The sequence below is a fragment of the Cetorhinus maximus genome, chromosome 7 (genome assembly GCF_964194155.1).
Source record: "Cetorhinus maximus chromosome 7, sCetMax3.hap1.1, whole genome shotgun sequence".
Taxonomy (NCBI): domain Eukaryota; kingdom Metazoa; phylum Chordata; class Chondrichthyes; order Lamniformes; family Cetorhinidae; genus Cetorhinus; species Cetorhinus maximus.
The window spans coordinates 100,229,511-100,247,705 of NC_135885.1; the positions used below are offsets into that span (position 1 = coordinate 100,229,511).

General features: G+C 40.3%; 1 pseudogene; it reads left to right on the forward strand.

Annotated features, from left to right (window-relative positions):
• The first annotated feature begins 984 nt into the window (after positions 1-984).
• Positions 985-1,306, forward strand: LOC144682495 (ATP synthase F(0) complex subunit g, mitochondrial pseudogene; annotated as a pseudogene).
• The last annotated feature ends 16,889 nt before the right edge of the window (positions 1,307-18,195 follow it).

Genomic DNA, 18,195 nt, shown 5'->3' on the forward strand with positions numbered 1-18,195 from the left:
AAATCCTCATTCTCATTAAACCCTAGCTTCATCACTTTTTCTGCCCTCTACTATGCAGACAGAGTGAAAGTTTTATTTAGCACCTCTACCATTTCTTTATTCTCAATTATAACTTTTCCTGACTTTGCCTGTAAGGGATCAATGGTTACTTTCACTAATCTCTCTCTTTTTACATACTTAAAGAAGCTTTTGCCATCTGTTTTTATGTCTCTTGCCAGTTTAATCTCTTATTCTATTGTCTCTCTCTTTATCAATTGCTTGGTTATCATTTATTGAATTTTCAAATCCTTCTAATCCACAGGCTTACTACACTTTTTTGGCAACATTGTGAGCCTCTTCCTTTAAGATAATACTATCTTTAACTTCTCTTGTTAGTCTTGGATGAACCACCTTTCCAGTGGGATTTCTATTCCTTAAGAAAGTATATAACTGAAGATGAGTTGCAAGATTTTCAAGAATGGAGTTGTTGTGGCAAGTACCAGAAATCTCAGTGCTCCTAAATGCGTTCGATATGGTCTTGATTTTAACTCATGATGGGAGATGGACAGATGGGAGCTGAGCTAGTTGGTAAAACTCCCCGGCTTCACCAACATAGTCTCCTCCATCACCACCCAGCCCACCCCCACCTCAGTAAATTGCTCAAACCTAGCAGGAAATTGGCTGGTGATTGGGAGTGAGACGTTGGGAAGCAGCAGGCTAAAGGAACGGTCTATTACCCAAATAGTTGGGAGGGTTTCAGGAAGAGGCAAAGCCTCGATCACGGGATGCAACATTTTTAGCTTTTTGGGCTTCTTCTGGTCCCAGCTCCTCTTCACTAGGTTGTCCTGTCAGGGAAGGTACAACAAGTCACCAGTTAAAATTTTAGTGGAGCCCCAGAGACTGAATTGGAGCCAAATCTACATATTTCAGGAGGGATCCCACTTGCTTCTGGCTGGTGACTTTCTTGTCAGACTCGGGGTCTTTCTCGGAGATGACATTGTGAAGATGGCAGGGGCGGTACGGTGATTGGTGCAGAAAGTGGTGACCGACAGTCCCAACCTCACCATGGCTGCTGCTAATTACTCTAAACCATGTCTGGCTACCTTCTAGAAATATGCTCGGGTGGAGCTGACTCCTCCAACTCCTGGAGAAATCCCAGTGGCTGTTGAAAGCTTCAAGGGTCTTGTGCATCATCTAAGGCAGGGAGTTACAAACAAATAACTCTAAAGGATGCCCTGAGGAACACACTTGTGGCCACAGAAATTGTGTGTGGTTTTACATTGGCGAGGTCATTGGCTGAAGAAGCCTGATTGGATATAATGTCTGAACTCTACCCTGTATTGGACCAGCATTCCATTGTAAATGAATGAATAATATATCAAATTAAATAAAGCCATTATTAGGACTTTAAAAAAAGAGAACAGGTCAAGATCAAAACTGGCAGGAAGACAGCTGATATAGTTTGGATATGTCCCATGAGCTATTTTAACCCTCTCATCGCCTCCAATGCAAGTACATCCATCCTTAAATATGGAGAGCAAAACTGCACACAGTATTCCAGGTGCGGACTCACTAATGTCATATACAATTGTAGCAAAACGTCCTTATTCGTGTACTCCAGTCCCCTTGCAATAAAGGCCGACATGCCATTTGTCTTCCTAATTGCGAGCTGAACCTACATGCTAACTTTCTATGTTCCTTGTACGAGGCTCTCTGAACATCAACGTTAAGTTTCACACCTTTAAAAAAATATTCTGCTTTTCTATTCTATTCCAAAGTGAATAACCTCACACTTCCCCAAATTATACTTCCTCTGCCACCTGGTTGTCCATTCACTTTAACCTGTCTATATCTCTGTAGTACCTTGGTCTCCTTCTCACAGTTTACATTTCCACCTAGCTTTATATCATCTTCGAACTTGGATACATTACTCTCGGCCTTCTTGTCTGAGTTATTCATACAGATTGTAAATAACTGAGGCCCCAGCGCTGATTCTTGCAACACTCCGCTAATTAAAGACTGCCAGCTCGAAAATGCCACATATACCCCTACTCACTGCTTCCTGTCCATTAACTATCTCCAGTCATGCTAATACATTACCCCAACTCCATGAGCCCTTATCTTGCAATTTCTCCTGTTCTTCCTAAGGTCAAAATGCACCACCTCATTTGCTTTCACAGTTACTTGCATCCTGAGCTGCGCTGGATTGAAGACTAGTCACATTTTCTCCTGCTTTAACTCATTTATTCCTTAGGCCTCAAAACTGTGAAACTTGTTTGTGCCTCTTTCAATCTTTCCTTCCTCTTATAGTTTGTGGGATCTATCTTGCCTTCTCTCCCATTTATTTTATTGTTGATGATGTCCAGCTATGTACCATTGTTCTTCACTTAGGTTTTACAATAAAAATTAATCGTGAAAAAAGAAAGAAAACCATATTAAATGGCTTCCCTGCTGTATTAGCTGTTATATGTAGGATTGATTCAACATCTCAACATTCCAGGTACAGAGTGGTGCGCACAATAATGGTTGGACATTAGAGGTCCATTGTGCCTGAATTTCCAAACATTATTTCGAATGCACTGCAAGAGTCCAATTGCAGAATCAACCCTTTAATCTTGAAATGAGCACTTTATGTAAATCAAAAAGTGAATCTAGATGTTTAACTTTAAACTTGATACCAAATCATCATTCAGAATATACTGAAATGCAGAGTATTACATAGGATATATGGCACAGAATGATGGCATCTAGTTAAGCTCTTCCCCACAAGAGGAAACATTCTCTCTGTACCCATGCTATCACAACATTTCATAATTTTAAAGAACTCTGTATATTCTCTCCTATCTTACACTCCTCTGCTGTCCATGCACTTCATGTCAACCTCTTCCCTAATACTCAATTGTTCCCTCATGTCTTTATTCATCGATGGAGTCCCACTAGTGTTTAATTTGTTCTTTCCTTTTCCTGGAATACATTTTCCCTGCATTCTGTTGAATTGTTTTAAATGTTTCCCATTGTTGTTCTTCATCATTGTTTGCCAATATAGTCCATTTTATTTTCCCAAGTTCTATTCTCAGCCCCTCAAAGTCAGCTTTTCTCCAATCCATTACTCTGGTTATCCTTTACTTTTGTTCTTCTCTACCATCATCTGAATGCATATTATATTATGACCACTATTGCTCAGGTGTTCTCCAACTTTTACTTCTCTTACCTGCTCTGATTCATTCCACATTACTAGATTCAATAGCAAATTTTCTCTTGTGTTTTTTAATTTTTACATACTGGGTTTGAAGGGCATCCTGTACATATTGAAGGAATTTAATTCCCTTTTGTTCAATTTATATCAAGGTAGTTGAAATCCTGCATGAGTATTATTCTATCTTGTTTACTCAATTCCCTAACTTGTCAGCATATTTCTTCCTTCACCTTCCTTCCACTGTTGTATCATCTATAGACTTCACCTATTAGTCTGATCCTTTATTGTCTTTTAGCGCTATCCATATGGATTTCATTTTTGTCTTGCTGATAGCTGTGTCCCTATTTTCAGCTACTCCACCTCCCTGTTTTCCCTCTTTGTCTTTTCTAAGGCCACAATTTTTAGCTCGGCGGGTGGGCGCACACCTGACCCAACCGAGCGTGAAATGACACACGATGATGTCGGCCGAGCGTGCCGACGCCAAAGCGCAGTCATGAGATAGTTGGGTTAGCGGGCGTGCATCAGAGCTGGCAGTGTGCCCACCTACAATTAAGAGGCATGTTAAGGCCATTAAGTTATCAATTCATGTTAATTTTTTTACCATCCGTTCAACCTAACTGTTGGGGGGCAGGCGAAAAGGTCAAGCGGCCTTGCATTTTTTTGGAAACCTCATCCACAGGCAGGATGAGGTTTCCAAAAGCAAGTAAAAATAAAATAAAAACTTTATTTTTTCATAAAATACATCTACCTGCTCATGTGACAGTCACATGAGGGGACATCTTTTATTACATTTTTCTGTTTTTTATTATTTTTTAAAATACCTATTCATCTCCCTGAGGCACGGAGCTGCCTCAGGGAAATTATTTAGCGCTCCCTCACATGCATACATGAGGTTCATGCTCGGCCTGCTTTCCCTCCTCCTCCGCCTGCACAGACAGCACTCAGCGCTGCCGCTCGGTTATCACACCAGGCGTACCTTAATTGGCCCATCAGCGTGAAATCGCGGTGCGCTGTCAATTGCGGTCGGCTTCCCAGCCACCCCTGCCTGCCCCACCGTTCCCACACACCGAGGGCAAAATTCTACCCTAAGAAATCACTGGAGGCAGCACAAAGGTCACTTAGAGTACCAAGGCAGTGGAGGCTTCATCAGGCAGTTGGCGGAATGTTTTTGCACTCCGACTCACCCTCCAGTTAGGAATGGAGAGGCTTTACAGAACATGCCATCAATGGTATTTAAACATTTGTAAAATGTTGAATGATGTATGGAAATAAATGTACAAATCATTTCAATTTGAGTATTGCTGAAAAAAGAGACATGTTGAAGCTTTTCATCTTGTACTCATCAGGACACTTCGCAAGAATACCAATAAAGGGGAAAACAACAATTTATTCTGTATGAGAAGACAGTGCTGATTGGATGGCAAGTGGACTCTGATTGGGAGAGACGTTCCCATGGAGAATGCACCTGTGATGATGACTGACAGTCTACTGCCAAGGATTGTTTGAAATTTAAACCAGGCAGCTTGACCCTGATTGGTCAAGGTATTGCCCTGAGGAATGAGTCAGCGAATGACTGTCACTTATTTTGTTTAGCTGAAACAGGCGTAATGTGTGTACATGTTCTTTCTGTAGGCAAAGTGTATATAGTTTCCAGTACACGCAAATGTGCCACACTGCGAGCCTGACTGACAATCTTAAATTGGCTTTCAGTGTAATTCTTAGCGCATTGAGAATTGTTTCGCAAATGTTGTCCAACTGTGGAATCACATCTAATGCTGTGTACTGTGTTTTCAGTTTTGCAAGCACTGGCTGGTTGTATACGTTCTGTACCCTGCCCGTTGCGAACAGCGGCTGGAACATGCTGTTTGACATGATCCACCAGTCTTTGGGATGTACAGCCTACATACTTAGCATCACACTGGCACTGAAATTCATATACCACATTAATCATTTGTGTGATAGGCAGAACGTCTTTTTGGCTTGACGGCAGCATCTTGTGAATACCACTCGTGTTGCTGCTGCACAGAAGCAGCGTGAAACAGCTAGTTTCACCTGTTGTTCAAATGTTTGAGATACCTTGCCCTTCCAGGGGAATCTGAGGTATTCTGAACACTTTTCAGGAACGCAAGTGACAGCCTTAGACCCATTCATGAGTATGCGTGATATACAGAGCAATGTGATCTGATCTGGTTAGGCATTGTCCTGCAGGATGCCTTTGATTTGCCCTATTGCAGCATCAATATTGCATGGTGAGCAAATGGCTCAGGTCCTATTTACAAGGTTGTTGATAAGACCAATCTTATTGTGTGCGTAAGTGTAAGAATCCCAATGCGTGTATTGACCAGTGAAGGTAGGCTTGCAGTAGACCGCGGTAGAGAACCTCCCTGGCAGATTTCTCAACTAGTATGTCACGGAAAGGGAGTTCATTTGGCTGCTCTGTTTCATAGGTGAATTTGAATGCAGGATGGAGCCTATTAAGACATGTAAGGCAATTATTACTTGCAGTTGCAGTTTTAAATATAGTGAATGTATCATCCACATATCAAAAATATGCAAGGGGTAGGAGATTAGGTGCCATTCCATTGAAGACACGTTTCTCATGGAACCCAACAAAGATGATTGTGAGAACTGGATCCAGAGGGGATCCCATGGCAACATCATCTATTTGGGCATACATGGTGTCATTAAAACCGAACTCAACTGTGCGAGTTGCCAAGTTCATAAGTTCAGTGGATACTGATCCACGCAATGGTGGCAGTTCTAGATCACCATGATATAGTGCTGCAGCACAAATGTCTATGCCTTACTTAAGTGGAACATTTGTGAATAGGCTAGCAATGTCAAATGTGCACATGGACACTGCATTGCTATCGATATGGCCTTCGCAAATGTGAAGGAGTCCTTCACCGTGTATGTTGAAAATTTGCTAAAAACTGGTGGTAACAAATTGCCCAACTATTTAGCCAATTCATGTTGTGCAGAAGTGGTCAAATATAAGGTAGGGTTATTTTCCGGAAAATTCATGGGTGAGTCCCAGCACCCGCCCGTACGTGTTGCTGATATGCATTTGCTCCTGACGTCAAGACTTTGACGGAATCAGTAAAATCCTGCACCATTTCTCAGTAATCACTAATATGTCTGATTCCTCCCAATGTATGATTGCCTCCAGCTCGTCAGTTTTATTATGGACAATGTGTATTGCTGTATGGAGATTTTAGCGCACTTTTAAGAGGATTTCCTTTCACTTTATGCTTGCCCATCTTTTTAGATTCCCATCCTATAATTCTATTTCTTCACTTGCTATTATTTTCCTCCCTTACTTTATTCCTCTGTTATGACACAGCAGTTGATAAAGGCTGAATTGTTTAAACCCCAGAGGGAAACGTGAACAACTGTCATACCCTATATTTCCTACTGGTATGTTTGGAATGCAGCTCTGAATTCAGGAATAAACCATCAAGCCTCAAGAGGTTTTTAATGTAAAACTAAATTAAACATTTATTAATTTAACAAGAAATTAAATACATACATATTTCTACCAATTGCTATCATGATAACTTTTAAACAAATCCCCAAATTAATCACTCCCAGGTAAATCTTCACCAAGGCAGCAATAACCCATAGACTTTAAACGGACACCAGGCAAAGCACATTTGACCGTACAAATTTAAAATGAGGTTCCTTTCAATTTGCAGACAAAGTTGTTGGCTTACAGGTTGGTTAGATCTTACATGCCTCTGACCTGCACACACAAAACTCCTTTCTGTTTATACCTAGCTCCCCCTTTGAATGTAAATTTTCCATTGTATTACTAGATATTTTAATTTTATCTCTCCTAACAGTAATCCTTTCATTCCACTAATTTTATTAGTAATATAAATGCATTGCTTGGCTTCTCTCAGATAGGTGCAAGATTCCACCCATTCTTTTGAATGGTTTGTTTAAAAATGCAAATTGAACTTTACCTTTTAACTAATTTACATTTATCTAATTAACATCTCAAAACTACTATATATCAAAGCATCCAGACTAGCTGACTTTAATCCAGTTGAAGCACACACACACGCACACACACACAGGCCAGAATTTTCCCTGGTCAGGTGGGAGTGGTCGGAAAGCCGACCGCTGACCACGATTGGCTCCGCTCCGCGATTTCACGTTACCTGTGTGGGCGGGAGGAGGAGGGAGAGCGGGCCTGGCACGCAACTCGCACACGCGTGCGAAAGAGCGCTTCAGCGCGGAGCTGCCTCAGGGAGATTGAAGCGCTTTTTAAAAAAAATTATTAAAGACAGTAAAAATTTTTAAAAAAATTTCCCCTCATGTGACTGTCACATGAGCTGGGATATGTTTTTAATTCAAAAATAAAGTCTTTACAGTTGATGTTTATTTGCTTTAGGAAACCTCACCCAACTGTCAGGTTGGACGGGCAGCGTTAATTTGATTTTAATTAGCTTGTTAATGGCCTTACAATTATCAGCAGGTGCATAGTCGACTCTGGCACGTGCCCGGCGAACAAAATATCGCGCGAGTGTGTCAAATTATGCTCGGGCGTGTCGGGTGCGCACCCGCACGCCGAATGTAAAATTCTGCCCATAGACACATAATAGACACAGACCCTACTGTAAGTCCAATTTAAAAATAATTTCCAATAACATTATAAACATTAACATCTCTTCATGACACCTCTGATGTTCTCTTGTCCTGTTTTATTTACAATTAGGTTTCTTCCATTTCTTGCAGATCTATTCCCCCACTACTTTAAAGTCTTTTCCACCTCCCTGTTTACCCTTTACATCAGGACATGGGTGCCATCCCAATTCAAGTGGAGCCCACCCCAGCAATACAGCTCCTTCCTGTTCAAGAACTGGTGCCAAAGGCTCATGAAAAGGAACTCTTCTTTCTCAGCCCAGCCCTTTGGCCACATGTTAATTCTCCTGATCTGTTTACTCCTTGCCAATTTGCACTTGGATTCAATAATAATTCAAAAATTATTACCCTCGAGATCCTGTTTTTAAAATTAGACGCTATCTCCTGATACTCTCTCAGCTGGACCTCCTCCCTGTTCCTACCTATGTCGTTTGTTCCATTATGGATCACAACTACTGGATTTACACCCTCTCTTCCCAAATTCCTCTTCAACTGCCATGAGATATCCCTTACCCTGGCATCGGTAGGCCAACTCGTCCTTCAGGATTCTCGTTCTTGGTTGCGTATGGCATTTCCATGCCCTTAATTATAGAATCTCCTATGACTACCACATTTGTATTCTGCTCTTTCCTCCCTGCACACCCACTCCCAGGCAGCCTTCTGAATCAAGGTGTCTTGGTCTGCATTGTGGCTGCTCTCCCTGCAGCCTTTCTCCTTGTCTTCACAGGTAGTGAGCACATTGTGCCTGTTGGACAGGATCAGTATCTGCAGGGCTTCCTTCTCAACCCCTCCATAATACATAAAACAAAATTAATTGCACTCTGTCTGCTCTAAGTGTTAGAAATGTCTTAACGTTTTTGAATATTATTTCCAGTTGGCTTCTTGTAAGGTTGTAATGAATGGTGGGATGAATTGTGGTCGATGACCTATTTGAATAAAACATGATTGGTCAGGACCTCCTCCTGGCGATATAGTGCAAGGCTGCCTGCAGTGTGCGCATACATCCAGTTAGCTGCTAGTAATTATGTTTCTACAACATGTACTTTTCTTGCTGAGATTATCGTTACTCCTTCTCAAAGTCGTCCAATCTCATCATTGTATTCAATGCCAGCCTGGCCAATCTGTCACAGGCATTTCTCTATTGTTTGAATCAATATCATGCAGCTTCAAGTAGTGCTTCATTAGTCTTTAAAATGCTTCCAGAATGACCCAGTAATGTTTGAACACCCTGCTTGAGAAATCTGTTGTCATCCAACATCTCTCCCAGTGGAACTGTGATTTTATTACCATCGTCTCGACACTGTTTAATCTTATATGTTTCAAACTCCTACAACTGGAATGACTAATGGTGTATAGTTAGTGTGCTATTGTGTTTGATATTTATGATATACCTGAGATGGGGCAGGATGAACTGTATTCTTGCTGTGGAAGGAAATGAGTATTGACAGGTGTCCAAACAGTTGCTGAGGTTTATAAATGAGCAAGTTTAACTGGTTTGTGCTAGGCGTATTCATCTACAGTCAAGGCTTTTTCTATTGCAAACTCTCTGCGGAATGGCCTCACCCAGCCGTGTTACTCATTATTATTTTTCCCACATGTATTTGGTTTGTCATGATGGGGGATTATCAGGGTCACTGGTGCCATCGAGCACTCCAAGACCAATCATAGCATGGCTAGCAGGCATACCCATACAAGGCAGGAGCCCTGCCACTCATGCACCTTTGACATTTTTTGTTTTTAAGAAGTATTTCTCTTGCTTTCGCAAGTTAAGCTGCCAAATAAATGGTGGTTGCACTGAGTCTGGTGACGTTCCATGCCCATTAAAAATTGGAAGATGACTATGCTGTATTAAATAATTTTCAACATAAAACCAGTGTCAGCTTAGCTCAGTGGCATTGCATTTGCCTCTGGGGCATATGGCTTAGTTTCCAGCACCACTCCAGGATATAATCCAAGCAAACATTTCAATGTATCACTAAGGAAGTCTAATATTGTAAGAATTGCCATCTTTTGGTTGAAACCTTTAACTTGAGCCCCAGCTTTCTGTTCAAGTGGATGTAAAACTTCCGTGACACTCCTCAAACATGAACAGTTCTATGGTGAACATTCTTTCCTCAATCAACATCGCCAAAGCCAGACTATTCGACTATTCATCCATTTGCTGTATTTTAGAATTTGCCTGTGCACAGATTGAATGCTTTGCCTGCATAACAACAGTGACTGCACTTCAAAAGTAATTCAATGGTTGTGAAACATTTTGGACTTCCGTGAATAAGTTATAAGATGCTCTGTAAATCAAGTTTTTTCATGGTTGTTAACATAATTATCTCTAGATCACATAGTTATAAAGTACTGAAAACATTAACAATGTTGCTCTGAGGAAAGTTACTGATTTTAGATTCTTTACAAATCACTGAGTCACAGAATTGTTACAGGATAAAAGGAGGCCATTCAGCCCATTTGGGTCTGCACCAGCTCTCCAAATGAGCAATTCACTGAGTGCCATTCTCCCACCTTTTCTCCATAATCTTGCACATTCTTCCTTTTCAGATAACAGTCTAATTCCCTTTTGAATGCTTCAGTTGAACCTGCCTCCACCACACTCTCAGGCAGGGCATTCCAAGACCATAATCACTCGCTGTGGTTAAGCACTCACTTGAAAATGTTTTTCCTCATGTTGCTTTTGCTTTTTTTTACCAATTACTTTAAATCTGTGCCCTTTCATTCTCGATTCTTTCACAAGTGGGAACTGTTTCTTCCTAACTACTATGTCCAGGCCCCTCATGATTTTTGAATTGTCTTAGGAAAACAGTCCTAAATTCTCCAATCTATCCTCATAACTGAAGTTCCTCATTCCTGAAACCATTCTCATAAATCTTTTCTGCACTCTCACCGATGCCTTCATATCCTTCCTAAAGTGTGGTGCTCAGAACTGGACATCATACTCTGCCTGAGGCCGAACTAGTGTCTTATACAAGTTCAACATAACCTCCTTGCTCTTGTATTCCATGTCCCTGTTGATAGAGCCCAGAATACTGTCTGCTTTATTAACCGCGCTCTCAACCTGCCCTGCCACTTTCAATGACTTATGCACATATACACCCAGGTCCCTAAGTTCTTGCACCCCCTTTAGTATTGTGCCCTTTATTTTATTATTGTCATGCTCTTTCTACCAAAATGAATCACTTCACATTTTATGCATTGAAATTCATCAATGTCTACATTCTTTTGAAGCTCTATACAGTTCACAATGCTGCCAAGTTTCATATCATCCGCAAACTTTGAAATTTTGCCCTGTACACCAAGGTCTAGGTCATTAATATATATCAGGAAAGGCAAGGGTCCCAACATTGGCCCCTGGGGAACTCCACTACAAAACTTCCCCAGCCCAAAAACACCTTTTGGCCACTACTCTCTGTTACCTTTCACTCAACCAATTACATATCCATGTTGCTACTGTACCTTTTATTCCATGAGCTGTACCTTTGCTCACAAGTCTGTTGTGTGGCACTGTATCAAATGCATTTTGGAAGTCAATGCACACCAAGTCAACTTATTTTATTTAGCGACTGCAGTTCCATGAAGCCTAGTGATAGCCTCCTCATTTTCTGAGTTTAGGATGATTAATCTGTCACTCAGTCTGTAGACGGGACACTCCTCAGTAATGTGCAGCATTGTTTGTCTCTTTCCACAAGTGTGTAATATATTTGTACTGAGGCCCCAGTGGTGGAGTTTGGCTGCACAGGAGCCCTGGCCATTCCTGAACCTGTTTCGCAAGGGCCACTCTCGTCGTGGCAGTTTAAAGCCTGCCATTCATCAGATGGGGTTTGTCACACAGAACTTGTTATTGACTATCCATTCCTTGATCCAAAGGATGTCTGCTGGTAGATCTTGTTCAAGAAGGTTGCTCCTTTTGAGGAGCTGGAAGCGGGCAGTAGTTGGGTTGAAGAGGTCATCGGGAAATGGGAAGTGAGATGCAGTATGGATGATTTCAACCAACTTGTGGGTTTTCGTCAGTTGGTGGATATGTGGGGGGAGTGACGTTTGCGAGGACAGAAAGCCAAGGGAAGGGTGTAGACCAGAGAATTCTGGTGCAGACTCAATGGGCTGAAGGGCCTTTTCTGCACTGTGTGATTCAATGAATGGCATGACACTAGGAAGTTCCATAATGTCAGCTATAAGGCAAACCATAAATCAGCTGGCAACACCCACATTATCTATGCTCACCGTGCTCCCTGCTTACTTTGGGCATAGACGTAGCTCAGCACATCACATGTACAAATTTGAGGTGCAGCAACTTTGTTTCATTTGGCTGAAAATGAGACCGAATACCTGTCAGTAAATTACAAGACAGTAGTCCAATTGCTGGGGTTAGGTGACATCATAAACCACAAGAGCTTGAGTGTCATTTGAACTCCTCAACTGGGTTACTGCCTTAAATTTACATGGGAGCATCTGGAATTTATTTTTACTATATATGCTAAGCTATGAATCTTTTGTTCAAAGTAGGTTTCTTTTATTTTCCATTGACAGTAGACAGATTATTTGATGCCTTCTTTTGCAGATAAAAGTATCTGACACTGGCATTGAAAGTTTGAGTTTTTTTGGTATTGTGTTTATCTGTCTATTTTGGTCCCTGCTTCTCTATTCTGTCATTTAAATGGATGGAAATTCAGAAGCTGCAAGCTCACAGTCTCCCACCCATCACCCTGGGACTGGTGCCCAATTGGGTAGACAGCCCTGGTATGTATTCTGCAAAATTAGACAATGCCATAGCATATTAATGATGTCACTGATAGGGTCCTCCAGCCTGATTAACAGACTGGGCTTCCAGTCTTCCGGGGAGCTGGGCAATGAAGACTGCAGCAGCAGCCAAGTCTGCACTAGGGATAAGGAGTGCAGATGTGGGGGGTGGTGAGAGGGGGTGAGGAGAAGGGCCAATCTGAGTTGGGGGTTAATTGGGGGCACAAGGAGGAGTAGGTGTGAAGGCAGTTGCCACCTGAATCCACCAAGCCCTCACCTTAGTGAAGCTCACTGGGTTTCCAAACATTCAGGAAACCTCACCGCCAATAGCTGTAATCGAAAGTATGAATGGCAATGTGACTTGCAACTCATTACCATATTTAAAGTTCCAACACAACTTTTTGAAGCGGGTGTACTGTATCAACTTTCAGCTTCAGTTAAACCTGGAAATGGGCAGTTTGAGGGTGGGTTTGTGCTGGGAAAAAAGTTTTTGGGACTTTAACCACATTACCCTCCAACACTCCATATGATCCATACCTGCATGTTCTTTTAAGTTAAAACTCAACCTATTGTTTCTGCAGATTACTTCGGAACTCTAATCTCTCCCTCATCCTCCAACCTTCAAGCATGAACGACCATGGTTCTATTGTTCTGGACAAGGTGGATCATATAATTAAATTGGACATGTTTCCCCATGATTTTCTGTCTATTCATTCTAATGCACTAGGAATGTGTGCCAAAATTTATTTATCGATGCTCTCAGCATGCAAATCTCTGCATCAAAAGCTTGAATTTGAAAAATATCCCCCATAGGTCTGGATGTAACATGCAGCATACCCAGCACACAAACACATTGCATTTATCAATATTTTACCTTTGCCACCTAGTGTTAGCACTAAGAGTCAGAGGTTAGGGTCCGATGAAGTCTTATCACAGTAATGTGTGTTTGTCATGACCTCAGATCAACAGCTCCGACTTAAAATATTATATGCTTTACCACTTCCCATGCAAGTTTTTTTAGGAAACCTCATCCATGAGTTGGGTGAGGTTTCCTAAAGCTTTTATTAATTAAATAAAAAAATTTCCTAAATGTAAAAAAACATGCCCCATCTCATGTAATACAGTCACATGAGGGGGCATGTTTAAATAAATTTTTAACCCATTTATTTAATAATTTCAATAGTGATGCAATCTCCCTATGCCATTATTTCTACAAGAGCACTTGGGTATTTCTCTCAATGGTTCTGTTCAAGACAACAATTTCTAATCAGATAGTTTGTGACAAGACCGAATCTTTCCTGTTTGCACCAAATGCAAAATGAATAAAACATTTATAAATTTTAAGATGTTCTTTCCTATTCTATTAATTTGTTCATACCTTTCTCCTTGTTTGAAGGTTTTGAGGGTGCTGTTTCATGAGTGATGGGTACCTCATGTTACTATATCCAGGTGACCAGTCATGTATGAGTTGATTTGAATGTGAGAGGACAGAAGCAAAACTCAACCCTGTGCACCATTGGCTACACCAGGAAGCTAACAAAGGCCAGTAGGTAGTGGCATAATGGAACAATGGAACTTAGCTTAGGACAGAAATAAAGGTTTTTGTTTATTTAGTGCTTTTCATGATCTCAGGATGTCCCGGAGGACTTTGCAGCCAGTGGGAATTGTATTCACTGTTGGAGTGTAAGACGTGTGCAGCCGGCTTATACACAGCATGTTCCACATGCAGCAACAAAGTAAATGACCAGGTCACCCGTTTTAAATGTTGGCTGAGGATAAATGTTGGCTGCGACACTGAACTCCACTGCTCTTCAACAGGGGTGGGAAAGTAGGAACTTCTAACTCTCCCTCATCACCCAGGCTACATATAGTTTATTAAATAACACAGCAATAAGCTCAAATGTGACATGTTCTGCATCCATGTACTTTTGGCATTGCATTGTCAATCTGTATAACTCTACAGAGGGGAAACTTAAAAGGGAGACACATGATAGAGGTAGAGCTGTTTATACTGAAGATAATTAGGAATATGAAACGTGAGAAGAGAAAGGCTAAAAGAAATATAAAATAACCCTAATAGCTAATGTAAAAAGAACCAGAAATGACTTGTATAGGATTTTTAAAAATAAAGGAATTAGAGAACGTCAGACTGTAGACAGGCCTAAGCTATTAAATATTGTATTCTTCTGTTAGACAAGAGTGAAAGACATGGAACAATTGTTTGCGATAACTGCAGTAAAGGAATTTGATTTGAAAAATAAAACTGATACTATGCTCTCTAGTCCGTAGATAGTCAGAGGCTCTGGCCACAATTTTTAAATCTCAAATAAGCAAATTGTGCTAAAAGCAAAATACTGCGGATGCTGGAAATCTGAAATAAAAACAGAAAATGCTGGAAAAACTCAGCAGGTCTGGCAGCATCTGTGGATAGAGAAACAGAGTTAATGTTTTGAGTCCGTATGACTGTACTTCAGAGCTAAAGAGAAGTAGAAATGTGATAGATTTTATACTGTTATAGGGGCAGTGGAGCAGGTGGAACAAGATAGAAGGTCAGGGATAGATCACAGCTAAGGAGAGATTGACAAAGATGTCATGGACAAATTGTGCTGTTGGACAGAGTATAATACCTTTGTTCAAGAAGGGAGAAAGGAACTAGCCAGGAAATTAGACCTTAGTCTAATGTCTCCATTAGAACAAATTATTTGTAATTGGAGTTAAATTAGCATTTCAAAATGCATGGGTCAATCAAAGATAGCCAGCATGGATTTGTTAAAGGCAAGTCATGCCTGACAAATGAGTTTTTGTGGAATTGACAAATTGGATAGATAGACAATATAGTGAATCAAGAGTATATGTGGTTTTCAGAAAAAAGATGTAAAGTGGATGGAAGTTTGCTGATGGACAGGGAACAGTTTGGCTAAATGCAAGCAGTCAGACAGTAGGAGAATTGCTGTATCCCAGAGGTCAGGCCTGCAGACAGCGAGAGAGATTTAAACATTATGAAATGATTCATGACATTTAGCAAACATAGGGGAGTTGGTAAAAGTGAGAACTGCAGAGGATTTCAGGAAGACAAATTAGTGGTCTGGGGCAGTCATCTGGTCGCAATTTCATATGGATAAGTGTGAGATAATATATTTTGAGGGAGACAAATAAAGAATTGGGGAATAAACTCTCAGAAAAATATGTAAGATGTGGAACAGAAGAGCAACAAATTCAAATACATAACTTGACATGCAACTAGTGGGTGAAGTCATAAAAGCCACCAACCTTTTATGTTCAATAAATGGAGGTACTGAGTACAAAAGTATTGCATATGCAACTGATATAGGACATCCTTGCTGTTTGTGAAGTTGAGCATTCTAGATTTAATTTTTGCTCTAAAAGATCCTGATTGCTGTCGAAGACATCTTTAATCCATACAGGTTCAAGAGAAATATTTCTCTTGATTTCTAGTTTTCTATTGTAAACTCAGTTTTGCTACTCTTCAGGGACTGCTGTAAAACTTAACAAACTTGGCTCTTGGCTAGATTAAACTACATCGTATAAGTTAAGGATCTCTAGTCTTTTGGAGCTGTGCACTGGATACTGATGGAACAAAGCATTTCATAAAGCCCAACAGCGTGTAAGGAGGCATTCAACTAACTGTGCCTGTGTACACTCAAAGGGCCATTCACTGTTCCCCTGCTTCCTTTTCCATATCATTTTTCTTCAAAAAATAAATGTATTAATTTCCCTTATTAATAAGTAATGTGAATTCTGCTCCCACTATTACGTATGGTAGTACATTCTTTCTAAAAAATAAAAGCTAGTATTACTTTATGTCCTCCAGTTACCAATGCTCTGATTAACGGAAATAGGTGTTATGACTTACCTTATCTAAAATCTCTCAATTTTGAACACCTCTATTAGATCTCTACTTAACATTCTCTTGAGTGAAAGTCATCCTTGTTATCATATGTTGAATGTTGAGCGTCAGCTGTGGCTCAGTTAGTAACATTCTCATCTCCTGAGTCACAAAGTTCTGGGTTTAAGTCCCACTCCAGGGCTTGTCCATAACATTCTTAGCTGATTGCAATACTGAGGGAATGCTGCATTGCTGGAGGTGCTGTCTTTCAGATGAACTGTTAAACTGAGGTTCCATTTGCCTGCTCATGTAGATGTAAAAGGTCCCCTTGCACGATTTTTGTAAGATTTTGATAATACTACTCATTTTTGGGTTTTATGATGATCTGAAGTAACATTTATGGACTTTATCTTGACCACTTCTTAAATAGTTCAGTTTGAATTTCTGCTAATGAGGCAATTTACAGTTAAGGCAGCTTTTTGCGGGAACTGGTGTTAATAGATTTTATGGCTTAATTACTTTAAAGGCACCGAAAAGTCTGGGTTCAAGGAATTGTATTTGTTTTAATTACACTATGCAATTGAGGACTACTTTGTCAGCTTTAAAGGAATGAACAAAAGGTTTTAGCACAGCAGCTTGAACTTAGTATGAAATGTTATCTTTAAGCGAAATCACATATTAGTATGTTTAATTGATTAAATATACCTGTAGGATAGAACACCAGTATTAGAGGAAAACCTTTCTTTCCTGACATTATGGTAGGAAGTGTTATTAATATTTGTTCTTAATGGCTTTAGTAGCCATGGGACATGGGTTAAAATGTGTTGATGTGAATGTTTACAAAAGGTTGTATCATTGATAATAGGATGTAGCATTGTTCGTACAACTGATCTGTATGTACAAGGGTTTGTCATTTGTTCACAATGGAATGTACTTCCAGGGGCCCTGGGAACAAGAGATGGACATTTATCTTCAGTTTACATGACTCTAGTTACAGAGGTGGGGAGACACAAGATGACCCTCACCCTAAGCCAATGAAAATGGGTAATTTGGACTATTCCTAAATAAATGATGAGAAGTAGGAATAAAAGTTGGAAAACCAAAGTCTTCATTGTCAAAGTTTACCATGGCTTCTGTGGTACAATTCTTCTGAGACACAGTTCAAAGTATCATCACTTTGGAGACAGAAGAAGAAATGCATCACTTGTGCTGGCAGCATTCAAGGAATCCTAGGGCCTTGAGGGATGAGAATCTACCATGTTGGCTTCACTGCTTTTGTTGAGTATATGTAACATCTTGCTTAATAAATTCTACTTGATTCATAAATATTAATTATTTGTATCTTGTTAGGTCAGGCGCAACTGAGGACTCCATTGTTATAAATTAAGAATTTGAATCTTAGAGATTTTAATTAAAAGGCTTTTATACCTCAAAACCCCTAAACTTACACATTGCACTATTTTGAAGAAGAGCAGGAGAGTTATGAGGTGTCCTTGCCAATATTTATCCCTTCATTAACATCACAAAAACAGATTATCTGGTCATTATTGCATTGTTGTTTGAGTGAGTCGCTGCTGCATTTCCTATATTGCAATACTCCATTGGCTGTAAAGTGCTTTGAGACATCTGGGTGTTATACAAATACAAATCTTTCTCTCTCTCTCGTTCTTCTGTATTTTCATGGCTTTGCAATAATTTCAAAAGAAAGATATCAGGGTGCCAGTGATTTTAGTGCATAGTTCTTCACTTTTATACCCTACTGCATTAACAAACTTTGGAGCTT